Source organism: Dipteris shenzhenensis, chromosome 32 (assembly GCF_047967505.1).
Source record: "Dipteris shenzhenensis isolate YYH24624 ecotype China chromosome 32, Dip_SZ_1.0, whole genome shotgun sequence".
Lineage (NCBI taxonomy): Eukaryota > Viridiplantae > Streptophyta > Polypodiopsida > Gleicheniales > Dipteridaceae > Dipteris > Dipteris shenzhenensis.
In genome coordinates this window covers 8,726,942-8,737,103 of record NC_141627.1, presented here as the reverse complement: position 1 = coordinate 8,737,103, position 10,162 = coordinate 8,726,942, and the positions used below count along the sequence as shown (strand labels likewise).

The following is a 10,162-nucleotide window of genomic DNA, read 5'->3' as shown; positions in this document are numbered from 1 at the left end:
TACAATCCCTAAGCTTCGATCATGGGCTTGATTCTAGAAAGGCGAAGGACCCCTTGCTTCCCTTTGACCAGACATGGTCTTTCCTATTGAGTTTTCCCATCAAATCTTTAGCAAGACCAATTGGAAGGTGGCCTCGACAATCCCTGAAACGAGGATGGTTTACCAACTCTGAGCTGCAATTTTGGGTTGAGCACTCATTGAAACGATGGGTTGTTCTTTTTCCTTTCAATTTTTTTTACGTAAAGCAGTTTGTAATGGAGGAAGTTGGCTTCCCATTTGGCCCCTGTGTGTTGATATGGTTTCTCCTCCAAATTCATTAGCTTGGGGGGTGTTGGAAAAGTCACCTCCCCATCTGTAAGCCCCCATATGAGGAGGGCATGGGGGAGGTGGACTCAGGGTTAGGGCTGCCACATGGGCAGCTTATTGGCTGCCATGACTCAGAGGGAAACAAAGAAGAGGGGGCTGCCACATGGATAGCATCTAGGCTGCTATGTGGGCAGCATATAAGCAATCAAGAAAAGGAACATGGGGCGTAGACATGTGACAAGGTGGAAAGTTTGCAGCAGTTTTGGGCAAGATCTGGAGCCTGCAACATGTCGGCTGGAGCATGGAAGTCTGTGCAAGAGTGCATGGACAACTTGGAGCAATCAGGTCGAGATTGGATGGCTTGGAAGAGCTGGTACACCCTAGGAGTGCATGAATCTGTAGGCGCCTTCATGACAGGTGTATGCAGTAGCATGTATGAGGCTGGTATGGTATATCTAGGGCAAGGTCTAGGGCTGGAATAGATACAAAATAATAGATAGAAGGCTGGAGCTGATAGGTTCAGAGATGAAGGCTGAAACAGGCCCAGGCAGATGTCGAACAGATGCAACATGGCGACGGCTATCAGGTCAGCAAGATTTGGGGCAGAAATGCCCAACAGGTCATTGGTGAATTATAGATAGAAGTGCAAGAAAGCAATTGTGACACCTAGACCCTGGTGTCTTGGTGAGGATGTTTGACCTTGAGATGTGGTTGGATGAGGAGTCGAAAAATTTTGTGAAAGTGAAGGATAGTGATGAGTGCTTGGAGTCATCCAGTGCTAGCTGGTATGGGTGACATAGAGGAGGATTCTTTGCCAGGACTTATGGATTCAGAGATAGATGGATTCCTTGACGTAGGAGGGGGCATGATGGGACTACACATGGAAGCTTGGAGCTCAGTGCAAGCTCATGGTCCAGGTAATCTGGATTTATGCTTGGGGTTTGATTTCTCGAGTATGTTGTTTAGTTGCGGACCTGACAGACCCTGAGAGCATGGTGTTTGGAGAAACTCAAGCAGTTCCCCTTTTAGGAGGGGGACATCTGGAGGATAACGGTGCCTAGAGTGCTGAAGTTTGAAGGCGGGTACGTGATTGAAGGATGTGGTGCCATGTGGTGCTACCAAAGATGGACCTGTGTACCAAGTTGGTTTGCTTGCACGGGCTGGACCTGGTGGAGCAAGAGCCACTGGTTGAAAGACCAGGAAGTAATATAGACACCGCATTGTTCCAAGAGGCTACGACATGGGCGCTGCTTGAGAATCTTCATCGATGAGTTAGGAAGGGATGAGATGTGTCGGTAAGAGGGGGTGTTGGGAAATTCCTCCCCATCTGTAAGCCTCCATATGAGGAGAGCATGGGGGAGGTGGACCTAGGGTTAGGGCTGCCACATGGGCAGCTTATTGGCTGTCATGTGGGTAGCAAACTTAGAGGGAATACAAAGAAGAGGGGGCTGCCACATCGGCAACATCTAGGCTGCCATGTGGGGCAGCATACAAGCAATCAAGAAAAGGAATATGGGGCTGTCCCATGGGCATCACAATCATAGACTTACCCGGCCATGAGTCGAGCTCTTGGTGGAGAGATTCTGTACGGAGCAAACACGTGATAAGGTGGAACAGTTCACAGTAGTTCTGGGCAAGATCTGGAGCCTGGAACATGTTGACTAGAGCATGGAGGCCTGTGCAAGACTGTGTGGACATCTTGGAGCAGTCAAGTTGAGATTGGATGGCTTGGAAGAGCTGGTACAGCCTAGGAGTGCATGGATCTGTAGTTACCTTCATGACGGAGCAGCATGTATGAGGCTGGTATGGCAGATCTAGGGCAAGATCTAGCACTAGTATAGATGTGAAACAGTAGGTAGAAGGTTGGAGCTGATAGGCGATTGGCAAGAGCAGACCATGGGCAGAGATCAAGGCTAAAACAGGCCCAAGAAGATGGCGAACAGATGCAGCATGGGGGCGACTATTAGGTCGGCAGGATCTTTGGCAAAAATGCCTTGCAACAGGGCATTGGTGAATTAGTAATTGTGGCAAAGCAGAACTTCAAGTCACTTATACAGTATAGATGGTCTTGCAGATGAAGAACTAGTACTGCGTGGTCGTAGGCAAATACAGGGTTTGTCTTCTATGTCCCTTTGCCACAGGTATTCTTTCTTTGTATGCATTTGAGGGTTGAATAACATTGCATTGTTGTTTTGTTAATGGTGTGTTGCAGCTTCTACTCCTCGACGTGATCTGCTTTCCTCTTAAGGTCGCATTGTACATACGGGCCTACTAGACCATGGATGTCACATGTGGTTGTTTACAGCAGAGGTATAGGAGTACATTCGCCCCACGAGTGTATGGATTTTGTATAGACCCAAGAGCTAGGGGTATATATGCTTTGTATAGACTGGGGAGTATATTCATTTTGTATAGATCCAGGAGCCAATATATTCATTTTGTATAGACTTCGGAGTAAATTCATTTTGTATAGAGTCAAAGCCAGTATATTTGTTTTGTATGGAGTCAAGCGTGAGATGTATAGTACAGGAGGGTCTTTTTTTTTTGCATAGATTCATGGGGATATTTGTTTCATATAGATCCATAGTATGTTCATTTTATTTGGGTCAGCAAGCTTTTGCTTGCATTTTTAAGATTGGGGCATCGTGTCTTGGAAATCTCGCCCTTCTCGGATGTTCTCTATTGGAATGCATTGATCTCGCAGGATACACATAACAAGGCCAAGATGAGCAGGCAATGGACGCATGCAGCATGAGTGCTATGATATCATATTGTGCTGGGCATTGCTCTTATGGACATGTATACATTATAGGATACGTATAACGGAGATAGGGTGAGCAAGCACTGGACTGTTTTTGAACGTATGCAACATGAGGGCTACGATATAATACTGTGCTAGGCATTACTCTTCTGGACATGTATGGCAAATGTCGTGCTCTCTCTCTCTCGCCCTCAATGCACAGGTCCCTTCTCGGAATTTTCGCTGTCTTGGAAATAGGACCAAGCCCATGGTCTTTTGGCAATGATCTTTTGGACATGTATGCCAAGCATGTGCTTGAGGAGCTTCCAGCTCGGAATGTCCTCTCTTGGAATGCATTGACAAGGTCAAGGTGAGAAAGCACTGGATTGTTTTGAAAGCATTCAGCATGAAGGCGTCCCTCCAAATGCAATGACCTATGCTCTTGCTAGCAGCCACAGAAAAAGATAAAAGAGTGCCATCATCCTGAAGTACATCCGCCACAGAAGAAATACCTTTGAAAGATATAAAATAAGAACGCCTGGGTTCTTGTATAGCCAAAGGAGGGTGGAATACTTTGGACCAATAAATATTCTGAGCCCTCAAGGAATTTCCCAACAAAGAATCCTTGCCATTCCATTCCAAGTGGGACAAAATATGCTTCCAATCAAGAAGCAAACGAGAGACAAAAGGGCAGCCTTTGATCTTGCCTTGAATAGAGCCAAATAGAAAATCCCACTGTGTAGGCTGCCAATGCTATTGAGTATGTTGAAACCCCCGTGCATCTTTGGAGAACAAAGACGATGCATAAAGAGTAATCTGAGACTTTTCTTGCCATTTTTTGAACACCAGAAAATCTCCATGATAGCAGACATAAAGGAAACCAGATCTGCCTTAGCATGATGAGGGGCAGATAGAATTGTATGTATGCTATCAAAATGGATTGCGTTGTTCACAAACGAACATGTAATGGCCAAGTTGCAAGCTTCCAATATTCAAGTTTTACCCTCAACTTTGTGAGCACCCAATCAGTTTGTTGAGAACGAGTGAGCCCCCAACCTAGAGGATAACCAAGATGTCGAATCAATTGAGAAGTTGGAATAATTTTCCCAGGCCACAAAAGACTATGCCAGTCTTTAGCATGCAACGGCAATAGCTTGGATTTCTGAAAATTCACATGAAGACCAGCATCTAAACCATATATAGAAAGAGCCTGCATAATCAAGGAGAGATTGCTCTGAGTATTTTTCAGGGTAAAGAAAGAATTTTCAGCATATGCTTGAGCGATCATGCTACGGCTGCCAGGAATTTTCAATCCGTGCAACATGCCAATGTCCAAAAGGTGGTCAGGGTAAAGAAAGAATTTTCAGCATATGCTTGAGCGATCATGCTACGGCTGCCAGGAATTTTCAATCCGTGCAACATGCCAATGTCCAAAAGGTGGTCCATATATTGAAGCATTGGATGAGTGGCTATGGCAAATAGTAAAGCATTGAGGGGACATCCTTGCCGAACAGAACAACCAAGAGTCCAGGTTGTAGAAATATCCCCTGAAAGTATGTAGGCAGCTTTACTATCTTGATATAGCCAATTGATAACTTGTTGCATTTTTGTGCCAAATCCTAAGGCCTGCATTGTTTGTGAAATAAAGTCTCACTTAACAATATCAAAAGCTTTGGCAATATCAACTTGCAATAGCAAAACATTGTGCTGCATATATTTGGCATATTCTATTCCAACATAAGCATTAGCAATGTTGTCTGTGATTTGCCTACGAGGAACAAAACCATATTGCGCAGAATGCAACCCATCATGTAAATAGCCTTTTATCCGATCCACAATCATTTTGGTAGTAAATTTGTAAATGATTGGCATAAGCGCGATAGGCCTCCAATCAGCCAAAGATTCACAAATTTGCTTTTTTGGAAGGAGTTTAACAAGATCTCTCTTCCATGTGTCTAGCATTTTTTGATTTTGCCAAGCAGAATTCACCATATGCAGCAAAGTATGCTTCAAAAGAGGCCAATATTCTTTAAAAAACTCAACTGTAAGACCATCCCATCCTAGTGATTTCCATCCACCACAGGATTTGATTGCATCTGACAATTCCCTTTCAGTAAAAGGTTCCTCCAATTTCAAAGCTTGAGTAGTGGAGATAATAGGAGAAACATGCTGTAAAAGTAAATTTCTTGCAGACAAACCCTGTGTGAGGGAGGATCTGCATAACCAAACTGCTGAGAGAAATGTACACAGACAGAAGCAAGCTGTGACTGTGATGTAGTCCATGAACCATCAAGCATAAGCACCCTGCAAATGTTTTTTTTAAATCTCTTTTGATGCAAGCTTTTAAAAAATCGTTTGGAAGAGCAGCCTTTATCTATGAAAGCTCTTTGTCTTGCTGTGGTCTCCCATTTAGCAAGTTTCCTGTGATCATTGATTTGGAGACAATGTTTAGCTTGGCATAGTGTTGTTTGCTCATGCAAGGACAAAGGACGAAGGTGACTGAGTTCAGTGAGGTCTTGACAAGTCAATTTGGCTTGAGCAACAGTTTTCCTCAGAGTGTTCATGTAAGACTTGCCATAACCTCTAATTACAACTTGCATTTTGGAAATAAAAGAATCCCATGCATTATCAATATCAAAGTGGCTCTGAGAAGACAGAGATTGATATGCTTCAGTAACCATTGCCTTGAAAGCAAACATGCTGCAAATAGCTATTGTTCACAATCAGATGTCGCCTTTGAGGCAGTCTATCATCTGGCATATCATGAAAAGATAATCTCAACCATAACGGTGCATGATTTGAATGCACAAAGGCATAGTCACCCACATTTTGCATGTAAAATCATCATTTTGTTGCGGAGCTACACTATATCAGCGATCCAGACGTGGCTGATAAGAAGAAAGGGCATTATGTTGGAAAGTGTATCCAGGTGACAAAGGCTGCAATTCCTTCCAAAGATCAACCAAATCAAGATGAATCAATAATTGAGACCATGCATGTCTTTCAGAGGTTAACATATGAGTATTTTCTGATGTATTGTCACCCTGTTGCGGAGCATTATTGAAATCCCCACATATAAAGGCATGATATCTCCATGGATATCGTTGCATGGCATCCCAAATTGCACTTCTATCCCGAGAAGATTGAGGTGCATATACAGAAGCAAATTCAAACACCTTGCCTTGAATGATGTATTGAAGAATAATCCATCTGCCTTGATTGTCATTTAAAGCAATAATTGGTTGAAGCTCATGCTTAATCAGAATGACTACACCTGAGAAAGAGTGCTCCCCAGCATAAAAGATATCATAGCCACAGTAATGACTTGTCTTTCCTGCATAGACATCTTGATTGTGTTCTTATTGAAATCGATTGATATACATCCACACAGATTTCCATTTCCTACTGTCACACAGCCCCTGAACATTTAGTGTAAAGCATTTGATATGAGCAGTCATATTTACAAATATTTATAGAAAAAAAAACAACTATGTACAGTAACAACCTTCAGGATGTCAACCTTGCATTTCTACCTCAAGGTCAGGGCCTCTTCCCTGAGAAGAAACATTTGCCTGAGGAGTAGACAGCAATGCAGCAATCTCTTCTTCAGGGAAGAGGGTTCTGCTAGCTGTCACTGCAGCCCATGTGATTCCAATTCCTAAGTTGACCTATGGAGAGTTTCCACTAGAAGATGCACCATTCCAAGTGCGAGGGAGTGGAGGTCGTCGAATAGAAATAACTTTTCTTGGACTTTGTCATTCATCAATTGGAGTTTTTGGTCCTTTTGCTGAGGGTTGAATAACAGGAAGCGAAGGGGAAGAAGCACTCCCATTTGCAACAGCTGGGGCTTTGCCTTTATCATGATTCACAAAAAACTGTCTATTACCTTTATTTTTATTCCCAATAGAGGCAGAAGCATCCTTATTGAGCATCTGCGGAGGCGAAGTAGCAGGAGGCATTTTATGCTGACTCATTGGACACTTTGAAGCCATGTGTCCAAATTTTTTACATTCAAAGCAAGCCCCTACAAATAATCCCCATTTCAATTTATAAAATGCATTGCCCATGTCAACATTGTTCACCGTGACTGAATAAGACTTCGGTGTGGGATTATCAGTATCCCAGAGAATGCAACATCGATTAGAGTTGCCATTAGGCCGTGGTGGGTCAACCACTTTGCCTAAGGTTGCTGCAATTTTAGGCAAGAGTGAAGCCATGCATTGCGGGAAGTCTACAACTTCAACCCAGACTGATGTCGAATCAGAGCCTGATAATCCCTTCTGGGGGACCATGGCTAAACGTGCACCATTTACTGCCCAAAAAAGAGTGGCGAATGTTCCAAAAGCATTTTCTTGTAAATCTCATCTACCATGATGACCTCAAAAAAGCGCATCCAACCTGGGAAAAATAAAATGACTGCATTTTTGGCATATTCTCTAACTGGATCCACAATTTCATCCACTTCAGCCATGAGACCAACCGATGGAACAGAGTCTTTCCACTCTTTTCTGCAAATCCTTCGTGCATGACATCATAAACCAGTTGTGCTTCAACAGAATCATGCACAGGGTCATGCTGACCCTCAGCCTGCTTTTGCTTTTTGCATTGAACCGATCGATCCTTTTGAAATGTTTTTTCATAAGAGTATTCAGCCATGTCTTCTGAAAAAGGGGGTACCTGTAAAGTGATAAAAGAGAAAAAACAGTCCCCAAAAATAGCCCACAAAGAAAAAGGAAAGTTTATTTGCAACGAGAAGAAGGGGGAAGAGATATTTAGGGATTTAGGGAGAAGAAAATACAAGTTCTAGAGAAGGAAAAGAGAAAAAACCAGGAAAAGATCCAAGATGAACTATAAATCAGAGACAAAAGAGAGGTTCTGGCGATGTAAACAGTACACAAGACCTAGGAACCAAAAAGGAGAGAAAGGGGGAAGAGAAAACCCTCAAAACCAGCGTGTAGAAGTAGCCCGTGAGCAAACCCTATACAAACAGCAACCCAAGAGTAGGGAATCAGCCGGCAGCAGCAGCCTGAACAAGGCGAAATAGGTCGTACAAGTTCGTACACCTGTACGAAGTTGTACGGAACTATGGCGGGGCTGTACAACAAGGATTTAAGACCTCAGACAGCTGTTTATGGACGCTGATTTGGAGCAGCAGGTAGCTGAAGCATACGGGCTTATCTGAAGAGGCTAAGGAGCTGATGGGAGGGTTGGAGCAAGGGCTGCAGGTCCTCTCTCTCTCTCTCTCTCTCACACACACACACACACACACGCACACGCACGCGTGCGCGCACACACACACACACACACACAGGCGGGTAACAAGGCAATAGGGTGGGTTTATTTTTAATTTATTTTTGTCTTTTTAATGTGAACTGTCAATCAAATATGTGGCGCATTGTGAGGGCTCTAGAAGATAGGCTCAAACAACTCCACATGTAACAAGAGAGGCTAAGACACAAGCTTGACAACCATGTGTGTGGAGTGGGCATGCGATGACGTATTGCCATGAAATGACACGTGGCCTTTGTGCCTCAAGCCACCTTCAAGCCTCTAGCCATACTCGCACGCGTGCGCGTGCACACACACCTATGTACATTCATACGTACATACAAATGTACGTACGTGTGTATATATGTATGTTCATACAGATAGAGACATGGTGCAAGATCGATGGAATCAACACACTTATGTGCATGGGTGCTCATATTCTACCCATGTATTCAAAGGTGCACATACATCACATGAACATATACACACTTTTTTTGTTTTTTTGGGGTGAAATCTTATTTTTTTGTGTGGGAAACCCAAAAAAAAAGATAAAAACCTACCAATAAGTACAAAGGAAAAATTGACAAGTAAAGCCTCAGAGCAAAAGTCACGAGGCAGCCAAGTAAAAAGTTACATATCAAGCTGGAGGAGGATCAAACACATCCTCCAGCTTCAGATTATTGCTTTGCAAAAATTGATGCAGTGTAGAAACCACACCATCAATAAAAACAAGCTGTTTTTTGCCCTTGTGATTCTTCTTAATATAGGCAGGCACCCGAAATTTCTGAATCACAGGGTCAAAAACCTGTTGTAACATGGGATGAAAAGAATCCAGTGAAAATGGCACATCTGCGTCCTGAATAGAAGAAGACTCTGGCATAGGCATCAGAGGCAAAAGAGCTAGATCAACATCTGTATCCTCTAACGAAAGAGCTACATCTGATAAAGCAGGACTTAGCATTTCAGCTTCACTCCGAGGATCAACTTGAGAAGGAGCAGCATCCTGTATGATCCCCTCTGCAAGGGGCACATCCATATCCTGAGGAGAAGGAGGCTGATGATGCTCAACAGGAGTCGAATCCTGAACTTCTTCAGCAAGAGAAAGATTGGCCTGTGATTTTTCTACCTTCCTCCAGTAATGCTTTGGAGTAGTAAAAGAAGACTTATCCAGTAAATCCTTAGTAGAAACCGGAGGAGGAGGAGTAACCTTCACAGTTGAAGAGGGAGCAAGAGGAGTGGTCATGGAAGCAGAAGGGCAAGCACGTGCAAAATGACCAACCTGACGACACCGATAACAAGTTGTAGGAAAAGAAGCAAAATGCAACCTGATGTGCATTGGATGAGCAAATCCCAGATCAAGATCCAGAGTAGATGGCATGGGCTGCATCATATCCCATAAAATACAGAGCCTAACATCACGGGTAGCCTGCAAGAAATCTTGTCTCGGAACATGAAGAGGCCTGCCCAAAAAAGCTGCAAGAGTAGGAAGATGCTAAAGAAGAGGCACAGGCAGTGCTTTGAGGGTAATCCAAACCGGACAGTGGGTTAGAAGAGAGGCACATAGATCAAATAAGGGATCCCAAGGCATCACATAAGCAAAAAAGCCAGCTCTAGGAACACCAGCACGACTGACAAGGCGCTCTACCACCTCAGTCAAAGAGCAATGGGCATAGTAAAATCCTTTGCCCAGAAAGACAAAGGAAAAAATACAATCCAAACCCACTGCAACATCTGCCTAATGATGAAGTTGAGCTGAAGATAAAACCCTGCCCATAAAATAGAGGCAGACTCCAAATTGCTGAGCCTGTCGAAGACCGGAGACCAAAAGGGTAGAATCTAGGGAACAAA

The 10,162-nt window shown here is 43.6% G+C and overlaps 1 long non-coding RNA gene across 1 annotated transcript; it reads left to right on the top strand.

Annotated features, from left to right (window-relative positions):
* Window positions 1–2,344: 2,344 nt before the first annotated feature.
* Window positions 2,345–2,880, top strand: LOC147880264 (uncharacterized). The gene is made up of 2 exons (XR_015540538.1): window positions 2,345–2,419; window positions 2,519–2,880. It is a non-coding gene; the product is annotated as an uncharacterized LOC147880264 (long non-coding RNA).
* The last annotated feature ends 7,282 nt before the right edge of the window (window positions 2,881–10,162 follow it).